This window comes from Marmota monax, unplaced genomic scaffold, assembly GCF_021218885.2.
Source record: "Marmota monax isolate L192 unplaced genomic scaffold, Marmota_monax_Labrador192_F-V1.1 WCK01_AAM20220418_F8-fsc00247, whole genome shotgun sequence".
In the NCBI taxonomy this organism is placed as follows: Eukaryota; Metazoa; Chordata; class Mammalia; order Rodentia; family Sciuridae; genus Marmota; species Marmota monax.
Genome location: NW_026694880.1, coordinates 890544 through 910883, shown reverse-complemented (window position 1 = coordinate 910883; position 20340 = coordinate 890544).

Genomic DNA, 20340 nt, shown 5'->3' with positions numbered 1-20340 from the left:
AAATCAGACCACTGTTGTGAACCATGCACAGCAAGGACTGACTAGATGTCAGGGCCAGGAAGGAGCCTGGTGATGGAATTGTTCTATGTCTTGATGGAGTTATGGTCATGTGGATGTACACACTGAATTGTGTGTATAAGATCTACATATTTCACAATATATAAAGTTTGCATGTATGCATATATAAGAAAGAAAGTGTACTACTAAGTGCAAAGCAGTATAATAGTAACTACATGTCCATAAGTAGCCAAGATATCAAAAGCCTTTGTTGCTATTTTGCCATTAGCAAAGCTAGCTTTATTATCATCATTACTATTATCCTTACTACAGACAGACCTTTATAATCTAAAACTCACTTTTAAAACAGATAATATAACAATATAATTTTGTTTGGAGAAGTATGTATTTGGAACTATTCTATTTTTATTCAATTCATTTTTAACAAATTATTTTTTCCGTGTTTAAATGCATTGCCTTTTAAAATTCATTGTTCCCTCTCCATGTTTTTCCTGTCAATCTTTTTTCAGGGACTACAGAACCTCTTTCCAGATATTTTCCCTCTATGCTTTACTCTTCATTCTAGGGAGAGAACTGATGTCTTTGATCCTAATCAGAAAGGAGGCATTAACTTGCCTTTTTAACATTCTCAAATAGATTGCTGAACACCAAACATCCCTGCTGTGTTTCCTCTGACATCCCTGTTTCTTCCCTTACTTTTTGGCAACACAGAGACAAAAATTATGCAGCACATGAAGCCTCTGTTCTCAATGGAAACCCCGAGATTGTTTTTTTCCAACCTACAAGTTCTCAGGCAGCTTCTAAATTGCCCTAAGCTTCCCTCCCAGTGGACATGCTAGATGCTTACTAATTAATTTGAACTGAATGGGCCCTTAGCAACTCTCATTCACAGAATTAAATCAAAGATCTCTGTAAATTTGAAGGAACTGTACCTTCCAACAAGACTAATATTTTACAACCTAGATAACATCTGGGAGTGGATATAAAATACTTTCTATACACAGAAAGTTAAGCCTAGCTATTGTGGAACACATTACAAATAAAAGGATGGAAAAATTAGTTGATAGAGAAGTTCAGTCATTAAATGAAGTCACTTAGCTTAAATTTAATGGACTTTTACATATCTATTTTGTGAAATGACACAATGAAGAAAACACAGTAAATGCATCTTTGACCATAGTATATACATTTTATCCCTGAAAGCCTATAGTATCCATTTTGCACTGCTGTTTACTTGATCTTCCACATGGAAGAATAAAATTGGATTATAAAAGAAGAAAACCTGAATCATTTCAGAGACTGATAAAAATGTCAGAAGTGGGTGGATGTTATAAAGGGGCAAACTAACAGTTGATCAGGAATGTTTGGATTGATATCAACTCTGTAATGCTTACTGAAAAATAAATTATAGGAAGCACTCACCTATTATGTATCATCACACTTACTGAAAATAATTTTTAGAAAAAGGAATGCCAGTAATTGTGTATATTTCTGGAACTGAAATATCTCCTGTGAAAAGTGTTGAGTACTTGTTTTATTACTCTCAAATGTATCCTCTCTTAACTTTATGTACATCTTCACCTAATGGGTTTGGTTGTGCTAGCACACTCCACAGAAGCTGGTTTGCCTTTGTGCTTGTGATATGTGAACTAAGTGATGTTAGGCCATGCCTGTGTGTGTGTGTGTGTGTGTGTGCGTGTCTGTGTGTATGTGTGTGTGTGTGTGTTTTTGTAAGCATCAGGATACTATTAATTCTGGTGGTTCATTAGAATTAAGTATGGAAAATTTTAAGCATATAGAAACCTTTCTTACTAAGTCGGAATCTTCAGGGGAGGGACCTTTATACCTCTACATATTTAGGGTGGCAAAGGTGTTTTCTGATGTACAGAATAGCTTGAATATCTCTGGTGGAGGTCTGTGGCTATTATAGTTTAGATATGTGAAGTCCCCCAAAAGCTCATGTGTGAGACAATGCAAGAAGGTCTAGAGGTGAAATGTTTGGGTTATGAGAGCCTTAACACAATTGATGTTTAACTGAGTGGTAACCAAAAGCAGGTAGCATGTGGCTGATGGAAGAGGTAGGTCCCTGTGGGTATGTTTTTGGGGTTTATATTTTGTCATGGTGAGGAGAGCTCTCTCTCTCACTGCTTCTTGGTGCAAATGTCCTGATCCATTTTCTTCCACCACACCCTCTTGCTATGATGTATTGCTTCACTCCAAACTCCAAGAAATGGAGCCAGCCTTCTATGGACTGAGAACTCTGAAACTGTAAGCCCCAAATAAACTTTTCCTCCTCTAATTGTTCTTGTCAGGTCTTTTTGGTCACAGTGGCAAAAATGCTGACTAAACCAATGAAACAGATCTGTTCTCAAGACTGCAAGTGAGATCTTGTCTCAAATTAAAAAAAAAAAAAAAAATATATATATATATATATATATATATATATATATATATATATATATATATTTAAATTCTGGTTGTTCATTAGAATTAAGTATGGGAAATTATATATAGGCTGGGATGTTACTTAGTGGTTAAGTGCGCTGGGGTTCACTCCTTGGTATTAAACAAAGAAACAACAGAACAGAAAAGATGCATAGTTTCATGTATGCAGTATTTCAGTATCATACAGAATAGTTTCACTGTCCTAAAAATTTCCCATGTTCCAGGTTCTCATCTGACACTTCCCCCTGAACACCTGGTAACAAATATCTGTATTGTTTTGTCATTTTTGGACTCTTGCATATCCTGAGTCCATAAGTATTTAGCCTTTTTTCTTTTTTTGAAAAATATCTTACAAGAAAATATAAGGTAATTCATTTATGACCATCTTGAAAATAGACTTTTATAAACTACACACTTAAAGCACATATTATTTAAAGGAAATGAATATTACATGTGAATACATTAAAATTAAGTATCTTTACAATAAAAATATCAAAGTGAAAAGTCAAGCCAAAGATTGAAAAAATAGATGCACCACATATGAATAGAAAATAATATCTAAAACATTAAAAAACTGAAAAATAATTAACAAAAACAATACAATAATAACCTTAAGTTGCTTAAGGTCTTGCTAAATTACTGAGGCTGGCTTTGAAACCTGTAATCCTCATGCCTCAGCCTCCTGAGATGCTGGGATTACAGGTGTGAGCCACCACACCAATCTTTTGAAAACATAAAACTGTAAATTAAAAGAACTTAACCATAATATAAACTGTAGATTTTAGTTGCTAATTATTCATGAATATCAGTTCCTCAACTGTAGGAAATATGCATTAATTTAAGAAGTTAATATGATGAAGTATGTTACAGGGTGAGAACAGATATATGTGAACTCTGTGGCTGCTGCTCAATGTTTGTGTAAAACTAAGGCTACAATAAAAAGTCTTTTGTCAAAAAAGAAAAAAAAATGCAAGTGAGAACTAAACCCAACATAATTTTATTCTCTTTATGTTAAATCACATTGGGAGCAGACATACTTTTCTATTTCTGTGCTAATGAGTACTGGGATTAAGCAAAAATAATTTACTTACTTGCTCTTCAAAATATTTGCTTTTCAAGGATGCACCAACCTAAAAAAGTGAACTTATCAACACTGACAGCTTACCCATCAAAACTAACTTCAAGACCCTTTCCTCACTGTGCTCACTGGTCTAATGCTATTATTTGATAGAAATCTGCTAAATCCTGATCAGCTCTTGCCTTGAAAACTGGCCTTTTAAACTTTCCAGACGCAGTCCCGATGCCTTATAAAGATTGTTCTTGAGTACCCCATCAACTTTCTGAGAAACTTCTGGGCTCTGTCAAGGATCTCTTCCCAATGACAGCAGAAATTTGGCTTTGATTAACCAGAAGGTGTTTTTAGTGATTTAGAAATCATGGTTAAATTAGCTCACTCAATTGCATAAATTATGTTTACTAACAATTACATTTTATAAAAATTAAATAAAATTAGAGACCTAGTGAATTACATAAAGCACCTAGTTATGGACATATATCTAGAATTAATTTAGTATTTTTTCAAGTGTTTATTTTGTTTTCCTATCTATATTTTGTTTTCACATCAAATCTAGCTTTCATTTTTGATATCCCAGAACTTTGTTCTTTAACCTTGTCGCCTGAATCAACAATAAACAATTTCTAAATTGGGTTTTCTTTTGATTATTATGTGGTTATTATACCTACAAATTTATACTATTCAATTTTCAAACTACTCCCTGATATCTAAAGTCCAAGATTATTTTCCATATTTGGACTCATTCTATTGCTGTTCCAACCATTAATAATTAATGCATTTCAAAAATATAATAGAAAAATGGAATAGAATACTCCTTATGAGATCCTAGCTAACCAAGTCAAGAAAATATTACCTTTGACAATTAGGCAATTTTGACATTTACTCCAGCCTTATCTTGTCCTTTTCTTTGAAATGGACTTTCCTTTGAAACAGACAGCAACAGCTCAATATTATTTCAATTCTAATAGCAAACCCAATTTTAGACATATTTTTTTAAAACCAAGAAAACACATCTAATTTCATGACTTGAGGCTCTAAAATGGAAGCAGTTCAAGAGGATTAAAAATTTCTCCATCAGGGGCTGTGGCTGTGGCTCAGTGGTAGCACACTTAACTAGCAAGTGTAAGGCACTGGATTCGATTCTCAGCACTGTATATAAATATATAAAATAAAGGTCTATCAACAGATATATATTATATGTATATTATATATATATCTGTTGATATATATATATATATATATATATATATATATATATATATATATATATATACATGAAAAAAATTAATTCAGTAAAAAAAATATTCCAAGAAAAAATCTGGGGTGAAAACACAAAGGCATTAGGGATATACGACATGACTGATTACCTTGGATTTTTAAAGGTTACATGAAATAATAAGGACTGAAAGTGATAGAGTGGCAAGGGGTGATAATATAAAAAATAATAATAAGTTTGTTTATCCAAAAACAAAATAAAATTATTTTAAAGTTAAATTTCATGAAATACACTGAACTTGAATAACTGGACAGGCAGCTACAACTACTCTTGCAAACATGTGGCTAAAATTCAAAATCCTAAAGTCTTTTAAATTATCTTCACTAAACCTTAAAGCCTAAACAACTCATTCATAAAATTCCTACCATTCTCATCTTATGATGAAAGAAGACAAATTATAAAAATAAATTTCACTATATGCATGTGTGACCCCATCTGAGGATTTGAAACAGGTCAAGTTTGAAGCAATGATGGAAGGAATTAGAGAAAGTGGCAGAGAGCTGAGCTTAGGTAGGTTAGTTACTCCTGCTGTGAGGACCCAGAGTGAAGACCTAAGTTCAGGCACCAGTATGGTCATCCTGCGCGTATCTGTGGTATTGTTCTCAAGATCTCTGTAGGCAAAACAAAACAAAAATACATAGATTCTCAAGATCTTTATATAAAAAATGGAATAGTATTTGCGAATAGCCTTCCACACCCTTCCACAGCTTCTTCTATACTTTAGATTGTTTACATTGCTTAAAAAACATAAATGCAGTGTAGATAGTTGTTATACTATATTGTCTAGGCAATAATGACAAGGAATAAAATCTATACATGTTCAGTAGAGACATGTTTTTCTGAATATTGTCAATCACAATTGGTTGAATTTGCAGACATGGAAACTGTGAACGTGGAGGGCCAGTGTACAATACTTGCATAAGCTAAAACTCTAAGGGCTGTTAAAAAAAAAACTATTTTTATCCATTATAATTTATGTTTTGTTTTATGACAATCTGGGAATCAACAGTAAAGGCAGCAAATGTGTGCAGTGAGTTTGGATATCATGATCAACATACCTCTGTAGACCTTTGAAAAGACACTCAACAGGAATTGGATACAGCAGGATTGAGATATCAGGAGAATATTAGATTCCTATTGTGTACCTTCAAGGCCAAGAACTATCCTTTTGGAATTATAGAATGTAAAACACAAGCAAGAATCAACTGAAATTCAGAATAGGCAAATGGTCTATGAAGACTCACCAGGGAACCTCTGGGTTTCAGCTCTGATTCTAACAAGAAAAAGCTGAAGTCTGAAAATCAATGCCTGTTCTTGGAGCCATGAGGGTACTGAAGTGCAGGATAAACACCACCACAAAATCTAGAGACAAAGGCAAACCCAGGGATGCACAGCAGGTTTCTGCTCTGTAGGAGCAGAAGCTACAGATGTTATTAACAGTTAGGAACACTTAAAACTTAAATGGTAATTTTCATGAATGGAGGCTGAGTGTAGCCTTGCATGAAAGTTAGGAACTCCTGGGGCCACAGTCTTAGAGAAGCCCCCACAGTTTCATGCATTTTACCTCTAGAAAACCAACGATGTCCTTGGAGCCAAGAGCAAGAGCTAAGAAAGATTATCTTATGTCTCTGGCAGGGAGAAAGGAAAAGTACTCTTAGTGAAGACACTCAGAAAATAGTCTGTAACAAAGGTTTATTCTCTAGGAAAAAAGACAATCTGAGCCTTATTCATCTGGTGGAGGGCCATTTCTCTTCTTCCTACTTGTCTCTTTATAAGTGTATCTTTACACTTAGAGGTCACAACTCATGGACACAGATTCACTAGCAAAGTCAGATTTAATTCTAAAATTATAGAATGCTTTCTCTCCCCCATATTTTGCTGTGGCATCAAATGGGCTCCAGTTTATTAACAATGGATTACAACTGAAAATGTTGCAAGACACAGATCCTAAGAAGAGGTTTTAGAAATATCTTGAAGTCAAGAGGAGAGGGAGGAAAAGAAGAAAAACAAAGAAAAAAAAAACATGGATACTACAGAAAGAATTACTGAGCTTGAAGACATGTTAATAGAAACACCCTAAATGGAAATGCAAAGACAGAAAAAAGAAAAATTAAAAAATATAATATTCAAAAGTTAAGAGACATTTACAAAAAATACAACACATAAATAATTGGAATACCAGAAGGAGAAGAAAAAAGAGTAAATTCAAACAAATTTTAGAAGTAATATTGGCCAAGAATTTTTCAAAGATAACAAAGCACAGATCTAGGAAATTTGGAGAACTCTAAGAATTATACATACTGAAAAATTTATACATAGGCATATTCTATTCAAACTAAAGAAAACCAAAGGCAATGAGAAAATTTTTAAAGTATCTAGACAGTGGCAGTATTAGCTAGACAGTGGCAGTGGTTTACCTAGAGAGGAACACAAAAGAATTACAGCAGATCCAGGAAGCTCAAAGGACAACAAGCAGGTTGAACATAAGCACCCAAGTTCCCCCTAAGCCATCACATTAAATTTCAGAAATCCAAAGACACAGAAAAAATATTGAAAGCAGCTGGCAGCAGGTGAGGTGGGCTGGACTAGGAGGTGGGAGGCATCTTACCTAGAGAAGAACATACGTAAAAATTTTAATAGAACCTCATCTAAAACCATGTAAACAAGAAAAAAAACAGAATGAGATGTTTAATGTATTAAGGGAGCAACAGAGGAATGTGGGAATACCTCATGGACCTAGGATTCTATATCCAGAGGAATGGTTCATGTGGTGGAGAAATAAAGATTTTCTCAGACAAACAAAAACAAACAAGCAGACCAGAACTGTTTTGAAAGAAGTGTGAAAAGAAATCCTGAATCACAGATAAAGAAATGATATAGATCAGAAACTTGAATCTATGTAAGGACAGCAAGAACATTGGAGAAGCAATAATGATAAGATAAACTATTTAATTTTTCTTATTCTTAAATGGTCCAAAGGATGATCATTTAAAGGAATAATAATAACAATGTATTGTGTGATTATGACAAATGGATAAATAAAATAAATGGCATCAAGGACATTAGTGACAGAAGAAAATTTGGGAATACTCTGTTAAAAGATAACAGTACTACTTGTGAAGCATGTATTATTTGAATGCAGATTAAGATTAGCTCAGAGTGTATACTGTATTTTCTAGGGTAACCAATATTAAAATAGTAATATACTGACAATCTAAGGAAGGAGAGAAAATATAAGCATACAAAACATCAATTAAAACCAGAGAAACTGAATGTATTGGCATACATCTGTAATACAAGCAAATCAGAAGACTGAGATGGGAATTGTAAGCTCAATATCATCCTCAGAAATTTAGTAAGACTCTGTCTCAAAATAAAAATTTAAAAACAGAAACTGGGGATGTAACTCAGTGGTAAAACTCCATGGGTTCAATCCCCAGTTCACAAAAAAATAAATATAAAAAGCACATAAAACCAGAGAAGGCAGAAAAAGTGTAAACAACACAAAGAGTATAGAAACAAAAGCAAACAGAAATTAGTTATAATTATAGTAATCGATCCCACTATTTTAAAAGCCATTTTAAATAGAAAAATGCAAACATACCAATTAAACAATCTGAATAGTCAAAATAGATTAAAAACAAACAAAAATATTCAATTGTTTATTGTTTTCAAGAAATCTACATTAAATGTAAAGACAGATAGATTAAAAGTAAAGGGATGGAGAAAGATATACCATGCTAATAATGATCAAATAAAAACTAGATCATTTGTGCAAATTTCTCAGGGATCAAAAATGGCATTTCATAAGGACAAAGGGGTCCACTCTCTGACAAGACATAACAACTCTAAATATATGTGCATCTAATAACAGAACATCAATATATGGGACAAAAAAGAAAGACTAAAGAATTAAAGAGAAGGGGAAGAAAGGTGAAAGTAAAGAATAAGGAAGAGGAAAGTAGAGAAGAGAGTAGAGAAAGGGAGAAAGGGAAGGAGGAAGAAAGTAACAGCACAGTGAAGAAAAATGGCAAATCCATTATGATACTTAGATGATAGTTGGATATTTCAAAAATTTCTCTTTCAGTAATGGATAGTTTAAACAGGATAAAATCAGTATGGATGTATTCAAATTGAACAGAATTATTAATCAATTTGATTGAAACTGAGATTTATAGAATACTCTTCCCAATAAGAGCACAATACAGAATCTTCTCAGCTAGCAAGGAACCATAACCAAGATAAGCCAAAATTTGGGCCTTACAATCCATCTGCTAATATAGAAAAACAAAATTACAATGGATTTAAAATAGAAGTCAAAACTAAAGGGAATCTAGATTTTCCACAAATACTGGAATATCAACAGATTCCTTGAGTAACATATGAGTCAAGGAATAGGCATCAAACAATTTTAAAATGATTTATCTAAATAAAAATAAAAATAAAATTTATCATAATTTGTGGTGTTTAGCAAAATCAGTGCTTATAGGAAATTTAAGGATTTTGATACTTATTCTTGGGTAAAAATAGAAAGAAGAATAGTCTAAGCCTAAAGCAAGCAGAAGAAAATAAATAATAGAAATTAGAGAAGAAACTATCTGATCTACATGCGTGTGTGTGTGTTTACACTCATGCAATGGAGAAAAAATTACAAAACCAAAAGCTGATTCTTTTGAAAGATCAGCAAAATAAATTAACTTCTGGGTGGAGTCTCGAAGAAAAATGAGAGAAGTTGCAAAGGACTACTCTCAGATAAAAAGCAGTGTCATCAACAACAATAAAAGGAAGAAAAGTTACACTGAGAATACTTTATGCTGACAAACTTGATATACTTAGGAAGACTTCTGACAAATGGGAGATTTTAAATATAGATTTTTTTTCATACAGAAATCACTTACTTTTTAAAATAGATGTATAAGATGCAGAAAAGCAAAATCAAGAAAATAAAATGTAGCTTATCTCAACATCAGAGAAGACACTTGTTAATTTTTAGTAAATTTATTTCCAAATTTTACATATGTTGACATAGACGAAGTTACATAACAAACTAATATAATAAAATATAAAATTTTAATTGACACCTAATTGTACACATTTATGGGGTACAGTGTAATATTTCAATATATATGTACTGTACTGATCAGATCAGGGTAATAATTGGCATATCAAACACTTCAAATGTTTACCATTTCTTTGTGTTAGGAACCTTTAAAATTTTATCTACCACCACTTTTGAAAACAAAATAATTGTTGCCAACCACAATTAGCATACTGTACTATAGAATATTAGAAATTATCCCCATCCAATACCATCCATGCTCCCACTAACCAACCTCTCTCATCATTTTTTCCTCCCACAATCTGCCTGTCATAAACACTGTTCTACTCATTAACATGAGATTAACTTTTTAAAATTCCATAAGTAAGTATCCTGCAGTTTATGGTTTTGTGTCTGATTTAGTTCACCTAACATCACATCCACCAGTTCTTCATGTTGCTGAAAATGACAGGATTTCATTCATTTCTATGTATGTATAAATTTTTGTGTCATATATATATGTTTATATATAAACAAAATGTTATTCATGTATGCATATACATGTATATCATATTTTCTTTATTCATTCGTCAACCGACACCTACGTTGATTCCATATTGTGAATGATGCTGCAAGTAAATATGGAATGCAGAGATCTCTTTGACATGCCAATTTCATTTCCTTGGAATTTATACCCAGGAGTGGGATTATAAGATTATACAATAGTTCTAGTTCTGGTTTTTTGTGGCAACTCCTTGCTGTTTTCCATAATGGCTGTAGTGATGTACTTTCAAGCCAATGGCATGTGAGAATTCTCCTTTCTCTGCATTCTTTTTTTTATTTTATTTTTATTTTTTTTATTTTTTTTATTGGTTGTTCAAAACATTATAAAGCTCTTGACATATCATATTTCATACATTAGATTCAAGTTGGTTATGAACTCCCAATTTTACCCCAAATACAGATTGCAGAATCACATCGGTTACACATCCACATTTTTACATAATGCCCTATTAGTAACTGTTGTATTCTGCTACCTTTCCTATCCTCTACCATCCCCCCTCCCTCCCCTCCCATCTTCTCTCTCTACCCCATCCACTGTAATTCATATCTCTCCTTGTTTATTTTCCCATTCCCCTCACAACCTCTTATATGTAATTTTGTATAACAATGAGGGTCTCCCTCCATTACCATGCAATTTCCCTTTTCTCTCCCTTTCCATCCCACCTCATGTATCTGTTTAATGTTAATCTTTTCTTCCTGTTCTTCCTCCCTGCTCTGTTCTTAGTTGCTCTCATTACATCAAAGAAGACATTTGGTATTTGTTTTTTAGGGATTGGCTAGCTTCACTAAGCATAATCTGCTCTAGTGCCATCCATTTCCCTGCAAATTCTATGATTTTGTCATTTTTTAGTGCAGCGTAATACTCCATGGTGTATAAATGCCACATTTTTTTTATCCATTCATCTATTGAAGGGCATCTGGGTTGGTTCCACAGTCTTGCTATTGTGAATTGTGCTGCTATGAACATCGATGTAGCAGTATCCCTGTAGTACGCTCTTTTAAGGTCTTCAGGGAAAAGTCCAAGAAGGGCAATAGCTGGGTCAAATGGTGGTTCCATTCCCAGCTTTCCCAGGAATCTCCATACTGCTTTCCAGATTGGCCACACCAGTTTGCAGTCCCACCAGCAATGTACAAGAGTACCCTTTTCCCCACATCCTCTCCAGAACTTGTTGTTGTTTGACTTCATAATGGCTGCGAATCTTACTGGAGTGAGATGGTATCTTAGGGTGGTTTTGATTTGCATTTCTCTGACTGCTAGAGATGGTGAGCATTTTTTCATGTACTTGTTGATTGATTGTATGTCCTCCTCTGAGAAGTGTCTGTTCAGGTCTTTGGCCCATTTGTTGATTGGGTTATTTGTTTTCTTATTGTTTAATTTTTTGAGTTCTTTGTATACTCTGGATATTAGGGCTCTATCTGAAGTGTGAGGAGTAAAAATTTGTTCCCATGATGTAGGCTCCCTATTTACCTCTTTTATTGTTTCTCTTGCTGAGAGAAAACTTTTCAGTTTAAGTAAGTCCCATTTGTTGATTTTTGTTATCAACTTTTGTGCTATGGGTGTCCTATTAAGGAATTTGGAGCCTGACCCTACAATATGTAGATCGTAGCCAACTTTTTCTTCTATCAGACGCAGAGTCTCTGATTTGATATCTAGCTCCTTGATCCACTTTGAGTTAACTTTTGTGCATGGCGAGAGGAGGGGATTCAGTTTCATTTTTTTGCATATGGATTTCCAGTTTTCCCAGCACCATTTGTTGAAGATGCTATCCTCCTTCCATTGCATGCTTTTAGCTCCTTTATCAAATATAAGATAGTTGTAGCTTTGTGGATTAGTGTCTGTGTCCTCTATTCTGTACCATTGGTCCACCCACCTGTTTTGGTACCAGTACCATGCAGTTTTTGTTACTATTGCTCTGTAATATAGTTTTAAGTCTGGTATCGCTATACCGCCTGATTCGCACTTCCTGCTTAGAATTGCTTTTGCTATTCTGGGTCTTTTATTTTTCCATATGAATTTCATGATTGCTTTATCCATTTCTACAAGAAATGCCATTGGGATTTTGATTGGCATTGCATTAAACCTATAGAGAACTTTTGGTAATATCGCCATTTTGATGATGTTAGTTCTGCCTATCCATGAACAGGGTATATTTTTCCATCTTCTAAGATCTTCTTCTACTTCTCTTTTTAGGGTTTTGTAGTTTTCATTATATAAATCTTTCACCTCTTTTGTTAGGTTGATTCCCAAGTATTTTATTTTTTTTGAGGATATTGTGAATGGAGTGTTTTTCCTCATTTCCGTTTCAGAAGTTTTGTCGCTGATATACAGAAATGCCTTTGATTTATGCATGTTGATTTTATATCCTGCCACTTTGCTGAATTCATTTATTAGTTCTAGTAGTTTTTTTGTAGACCCTTTTGGGTCTTCTAGGTATAGAATCATGTCATCTGCAAATAGTGATAATTTAAGTTCTTCCTTTCCTATTTTTATGCCTTTAATTTCTTTCGTCTGTCTAATTGCTCTGGCCAGTGTTTCGAGAACTATATTGAATAGAAGTGGTGATAGAGGGCATCCCTGTCTTGTTCCAGATTTTAGAGGGAATGCCTTCAATTTTTCTCCATTCAGAATGATGCTAGCCTGGGGCTTAGCATAGATAGCTTTTACAATGTCGAGGTAAGTTCCTGTTATCCCTAGTTTTTCTAATGTTTTGAACATAAAGAGATGCTGTACTTTGTCGAATGCTTTTTCTGCGTCTATTGAGATGATCATATGGTTCTTATTTTTAAGTCTATTGATGTGGTGAATAACATTTATTGATTTCTGTATATTGAACCATCCTTGCATCCCAGGGATGAATCCTACTTGATCATGGTGCACAATTTTTTTGATGTGCCTTTGTATCCGATTCGCCAGAATTTTATTGAGGATTTTTGCATCTAGGTTCATCAGAGATATTGGTCTGTAGTTTTCTTTCTTTGAGGTGTCTTTGTCTGGTTTCGGAATCAGGGTGATGTTGGCCTCATAGAATGAATTTGGCAGAGCTCCTTCTTTTTCTATTTCCTGAAATAACTTGAAAAGTATTGGTATTAATTCTTCCTTAAAGGTTTTGTAAAACTCCGCTGTATACCCATCCGGTCCTGGGCTTTTCTTGGTTGGAAGTCTTTTGATTGCTTCTTCTATTTCATCTATTGTTATTGGTCTGTTTAAGTTGTGAGTATCCTCCTGACTCAGTCTGGGCAAATCATATGACTTAAGGAATTTATCACTATCTTCTATTTTATTGGAATATAGGTTTTCAAAATAATTTCTAATTGCCTTCTGTATTTCTGTAGTGTCTGTTGTGATATTGCCTTTTTCATCCCGTATGCTAGTGATTTGAGTTCTCTCTCTTCTTCTCTTCGTTAGCATGGCTAAGGGTCTGTCGATCTTATTTATTTTTTCAAAGAACCAACTTTTAGTTTTGTTAATTTTTTCAATAGTTTCTTTTATTTCAATTTCGTTGATTTCCGCTCTGATTTTAATTATTTCTTGCCTTCTGCTACATTTGGTGTTGTTTTGCTCTTCCTTTTCTAGGGCTTTGACATGAAGTGTGAGCTCATTTATTTGTTGGTTTTTCCTTTTTTTGAGGAATGACCTCCAAGTGATGAATTTCCCTCTTAAAACTGCTTTCATTGTGTCCCATAGATTCCGATATGTTGTGTCTGCATTTTCATTTATCTCTAAGAATTTTTTGATTTCCTCCTTTATGTCTTCTGTAACCCATTGATCATTCAGTAACATATTGTTCATTTTCCATGTGATGTAGGATTTTTCCTTCCTTCTTTTATCATTGATTTCCAGTTTCATTCCATTATGATCAGATAAAATGCATGGTATTATCTCCACCCCTGTATATTTACTGAGGGTTGCCCTATGGCATAATATATGGTCTGTTTTTGAGGAGGATCCATGTGCTGCTGAGAAAAAAGTATATCCACTTGATGATGGTTGATATATTCTATATATGTCAGTTAAGTCTAGGTTGTTGATTGTGATATTGAGTTCTATAGTTTCTTTATTCAGCTTTTGTTTGGAGGATCTGTCCAATTGTGAGAGAGGTGTGTTGAAGTCACCCACAATTATTGTGTTGTGGTCTATTTGATTCTTGAACTTGAGGAGAATTTGTTTTATGAATGTCGCAGCACCATTATTTGGTGCATAAATATTGATAATTGTTATGTCTTGTTGGTGAATTGTTCCTTTTAACAGTATATAATGTCCTTCCTTATCCCCTTTGATTAATTTAGTCTTGAAGTCAATTTTATTCGATATGAGGATGGCCACCCCTGCTTGCTTACGAGGACCGTGTGCGTGGTATATTTTTTCCCAACCTTTCACCTCAGCCTGTGTATGTCTTTTCCAATCAGATGTGTCTCCTGGAGGCAGCATATTGTTGGATTTGTTTTTTTAATCCATGTTACCAGCCTATGTCGCTTTATTGGAGAGTTTAAGCCATTAATGTTTAGAGTTACTATTGATATATGGTTTGTACTTCCAGCCATGTTTGATTATTTATCTTTTTTTTTTTTAATTTAGTTTGTTTCTCCATGGTTAGCTTTCCCCCCGCCCTCTGTCTTTATAGAGGCACTTCCCACTGATGGTTTTGGTTATTGTTTTTCATTTTTTCCTCTTGTAGTGTTTTTTTCAAGATGCTTTGCAATGCTGGTTTTCTGGCTGCAAATTCTTTTAGCTTTTGTTTATCATGAAAGATTTTTATTTCGTTATCGTACCTGAAGCTTAATTTTGCTGGATACAGAATTGGTTGGCATCCATTGTCTTTCAGTGTTTGAAATACGTTGTTCCAGGATCTTCTCGCTTTCAGTGTCTGTGATGAAAAATCCGTTGTTAACCTTATTGGTTTACCCCTGAATGTAATCTGCCTCCTTTCTCTTGTAGCTTTTAGTATTTTCTCTTTGTTCTGTATATTGGATATCTTCATAACAATGTGTCTTGGCGTTGGTCTACTGTGATTTTGTGTGCTCAGTGTCCTGTATGCATCTACAATTTGTATATCCGTTTCCTTTTTTATTTCTGGAAAGTTTTCTGTAATTATTTCTTTCAGCAGGTTACTCATTCCCTTGGTTTGAATCTCTGTACCTTCTTCTATCCCGATGACTCCTAGGTTTGGTTTCTTTATGTTATCCCATATCTCTTGGATCTTTTTCTCGTGGTTTTTAACCAGCCTTTCTGAGTTGGCTAGGCTCTTTTCAAGATGATATATTTTGTCTTCATTATCTGATGTTCTGGCTTCTACTTGCTCCACTCTGTTAGTGATACTCTCAATTGAGTTTTTAATTTGGTTTATCGTTTCCTTCATTTCTAGAATTATTGTTTGGTTTTTTTTTATAATCTCAATCTCCTGATAAAGATGCTTAACTTCTTCTTTTATCTGTCTATGTAATTCATTTTCAAAGTGTTCTTTCACTGTTTGGATTTGCTGTCTCGTATCTTCTTTAAGGTTCCATTCCATCTGTCTAAGGTATTCCTTGAGTTCTTTATATGACCATTTTTCTGCTGACTCTAGGTCCTCCTGAATATTTAGGCTGTCCTTCATTGTTTGTACTCCTTTTCTTCCTTGCTTTTTTATGCTGCTCATGTTACTTCTTGTTCTGTTTGACTGCTGAGTTACTGTTTACTCTTATAGATTTATTTGATGCTTGAGAGGAAAGATATTAGAAGGGAAGGGAAGAAGTCACTAAAGAGAATGAGAGTAGGCAGGTAGAATTCAAGGAAGGGGGAATAAGAAGATTGAAAAGAAATGAAAAGACAAAAGAAACAAGAATAACAAAGATTAGATAATAAAGAAAGAAAGAAAAGATGAAAAAAAATTTTAACAAAAATAATAGCGATAATAAAAAAATGAAAATTAAAATTTAAAAAAAATAATAATAATAAAATTAAAAAATTTAAAAAAATAGAAACATTGAAAAAAGTTAAAGAACAACAACAAATAAAAATTGAAAATGAAAGAAAAAGAAGAAAAAAAAGAAAAAGAAAAGAAAAAAATGATAATAATAATAATAATAAATGCAGTCCTAGAGTTCTATTAACTTCTCTTCCAGTAGGTGGAGCTGTGCCCACTGGGCCAAGCTTCTCCTCTCAATAGGTGGGAACCATTCACTCTGCAGCAGCTCTTTCTCCTAGACTGGGCGGGTCTCCAATCCTGAGTGTCTAGGGCCTTGTCTTGTGTTTCCTCAAGCCAGGCCGTGCTCACCTGTGGTGCTCACCACAATACTGGCTACACGCCAGGTCTGCTGCTCCTGGGAGCCCTGTTTTCATGAACACCTGGGCTCACTCTCCCTGTTTGCCTCCCTCAGACCCTAAGTTTGTAGAGCTTGGGGCTGAGATCCCCCAGCGAATTTGCTTGCCCTCCTGTAGCCACGCCCCCGGTAGCTGGTGCAAGAGACCTCAGTTGTCAGCACTGTTGGGAGCGGTAGCCGGGAGTTCCGCGCCGCGAGTCCCGCGCCACTCCTGATTCCCTCGGTCTGGTTATTGCGTTCACAGGAGAGCTGGGAGTGGCCCTTAAGTTTTCCCTGCTGTGTGGAGAGAGATGACTAGGGGATTACACACCTGTCGCGCTGGTTTCAATGCAGTTATCTCCTCCGCCCATGACGCCATTTCTCTGCCATGGTGGTATCCCTTGCAAATGGTGACCGTTTGTTCCCTTTGCCGGGTGACCAATGCAACGGGTGGGTCCTGACTGTCTCTCCCAATCCCCGTTTCAGTCCTGTGGCCACTGCCTATGAAGGCTCGGTTGGCTTTTACCTCTGTAAGTTCCTAAGGGCCGGCCAATTATTTCAGCGGGATCGTTAGTGCGGAGTCACACGAAGCAGGCGAACCAGAGCTTAATTGCCTCCAATTCGGGCTCTGTGTGTGTGTGTGTTCTGAGGGGCCCAGCCTGTACACCCCAGATCCACGTCAGCTCAGCATTGCCTGGTGATCCTGAGCAAACAGCATTTAGACAGTTTACGGCTCCCTATGCCCGTGCAGTTGAAGATGTCGGAGACTTGATCTCTCTGCGCCTGCCACCATGTTACATCTCCTCAGTGATATTCATGTTGCCCTTACAGCTTCCTGGTATAAGCAAGTTCTTGGGATTATACAAACTGCTGCTTCTGTTTCCAGTCCAGATTTCTAGAAATGAAACCCTGCCGCCGTTGCCTCCGTCTCTGGGCTGCGCTCACGAGCGCCGCGCTTGTCTGCGACTGTAGCAGAGCCGCCCTGGCCTCCGCAGCTCTTCAGCCTGGTGCCCGGCCCCAGGGGCCCAAGTGGCTGCTGCCGCGGCTCTCCGTCCCCCTCCTCCAGAGCATGGGTCCCCTGGCAGTGGGGTGCAGAACGACCCCAGCGCAGGCTCTGCCCGAAGGTGCAGCGGCAAACAGGCCACCGAGACGCTCGAGGCTGCAGTCCAGCCTTCGGAGGACAGGGCTCGGCACGCAGCCCAGCTCCAACCTCTAGGTGCGGCTGCCGGACAGTGTATACAGAGCCATCAAGACAGCAAGCAGAAAGCAAATGGCGGCTCCCATGGAGTGGATTTTCGGCACAGAAACCACAGCCCCGCCAACAATCCCAATCCACAAACTCTCCCTGTATAAAAAATATTCAAAAAAAAGAAGAAAAAAAAAAGGCGGGGCGCACTGAGCTTTCTTTGCCTCGGGTACTTACAATCCACTGCTGATTACACATTCAGCTTCTCCGCCCGGAGCGAAGCGAAAGAGGAAGTAGATGGGAGCAAAGCACCCGCGGCTCTGAGCAGCCAAGCGTCTCTTTTTCGATTTCTTTGTTCTTCCTGCTTCTTGGCAAAGTGGTCCGCTACAGATTAACGGTGAAAGGAGCTCTAACAGACTGTGCGAAATCTCTATTAAAGCCGCTGCTTTGAGCACCACGCTCAGCACTTCAGCAACCCCCGTACGCAGCGGCCATCTTCCCATTTCTCTGCATTCTTGCCAGTACTGGTTATTTTTCATCTTTTTGATAATAACTACTATTATTGGAATGAGCTAGTATCGCATTAGGGTTTTGATTTGCATTTCCTGGATGATTAGTGATACTGAACATTTTTTTTTTATCATATACTCATCCCTTTGTATACCTTCTTTTGAGAAGTATCTATTCAGATTGCTTACCCATTTTTAAATTGGATTGTTTATTTTTATGCTATTGAGTTGTTTGAATTCCTCACTTATTCTGGTTTGTTAATTCATGATTGAATGAATAGCTTGCAATTATATTTTCCATTCTGTTGTTTTTCTCTTAACTCTATTAATTAAGTTGTAGTAAAATAGATCATAAAACTTACAATCTTAACCATTTTTAAGTAGTTGTGTCAAGTACATTCACATTGTTGTACAACCAATCTGCAGATTTCTTTTTATTCCACAAAACTCAAACTATGTGCTTATTAAACAACTCTCCCTGTTAAATGATAACTAAATAAGTAAGCAAAATTACAAAAACTTCTATAAAATGAAGAAAACATAAATGTTGGTTAATTATTCCTCTAGAAAGACATAATCTATAGTTTCTCTTTCCACAGTTCAAAAACAATAGCACTTGCGAGGCTCTCATGAGCTACCTAATTAATCAATCATGATTCATGACATCATGATTCATGGCATTGAAAAATCCTTTCATAGCAGAGGCTGAGTCTGATTCATCCTTATCTCTTTCATGGTGCCAAGATAACTACTTCATGCTTATTGACTCTTAGGAAGAGGATATTAAATACCTGAAAAAGTACCTAAGAAAAAATAATAGAATATTTTTACAATGAGAAGTAGCTTTTCTCTTTGTTGAGATCAGTGTCAATTTAGACTAAGATACGAGATAAATTAGTTAATTGCACAGCTGATATTTTCAAGTGAAAAATGTAGTTTTCTTGGCTTTCCCCTAAGAATGTTTTTTCTTGCTCTCTTAAAAAAAAGAAAACAAAAATATTTCATTAGAAATGTGAAATATGTACAACTGGAAAATATAAAAAAATGGCATATTTGGAGTATGACACATTTGGTTAACTAAAACTTTTAATTATGTGTGGGAGGTGTGTGGGAAGACATTTACCAATAGGAAGCAAATTATAGTCAGAAAGGAGTGATAAGTTCTAGGAAACTATTACATAGTATAGCCAACCATTATGTAGTGTGAAATTTAAAAGTCTAGAAGATAGGACTTTGAAAGTTTTCATCACAAAGTAGTGATAAATGAGGAGAAAAATGTGTTTAATTTGATTTAACATTTAAACATAGTATACATGTATCAAACATTGCCTGGTGCACATTAATATATACAACTTTTAAGCTACACTTTTGCATATTTTTAAACAATTATATTGACTTGTATATTACTAAAAAACATATTACATTAATAAATACAAATACAGATGAACAAAGAAACCAAGAAAGGTAAAGAAACTTAAACCCAAAATTCCAACAGTCAAAATTTGTCATTGTTTTTATTTTTGTTCCAGTTTTTTTTTTATAATATGCTTATTGTACTTTAAAAGAAATGGATTGCATGATATGGTCATTAAAATAATCAGAAATTAAACTAGTTTTCTCAAAGTGCTAACAAGTAAGCTTAGGTTTTAAAGGCTTGTCAAAATTCTCCTATGGCTAATCAAAATACATGTTTTATATCCATGCTCAATATAAGGGACCTGCAGTATAGACAAAGAGAATGATTGGCCAGTGGTCTTACAGTTTCCTTCAATTTCTTTTCTTCCACAACAATTTTCTTTGCAAAGTATATAACCAAATATAGATGAAAAATTAATGACTGTTCTTGGACCATCACTTGCACATATCTGAAACTCCTAATCATCATTTCATGTTAGAACAAATATCCAACCATGTAGGATTTTCAATCATTCTTACCTGAAACCATCCTTG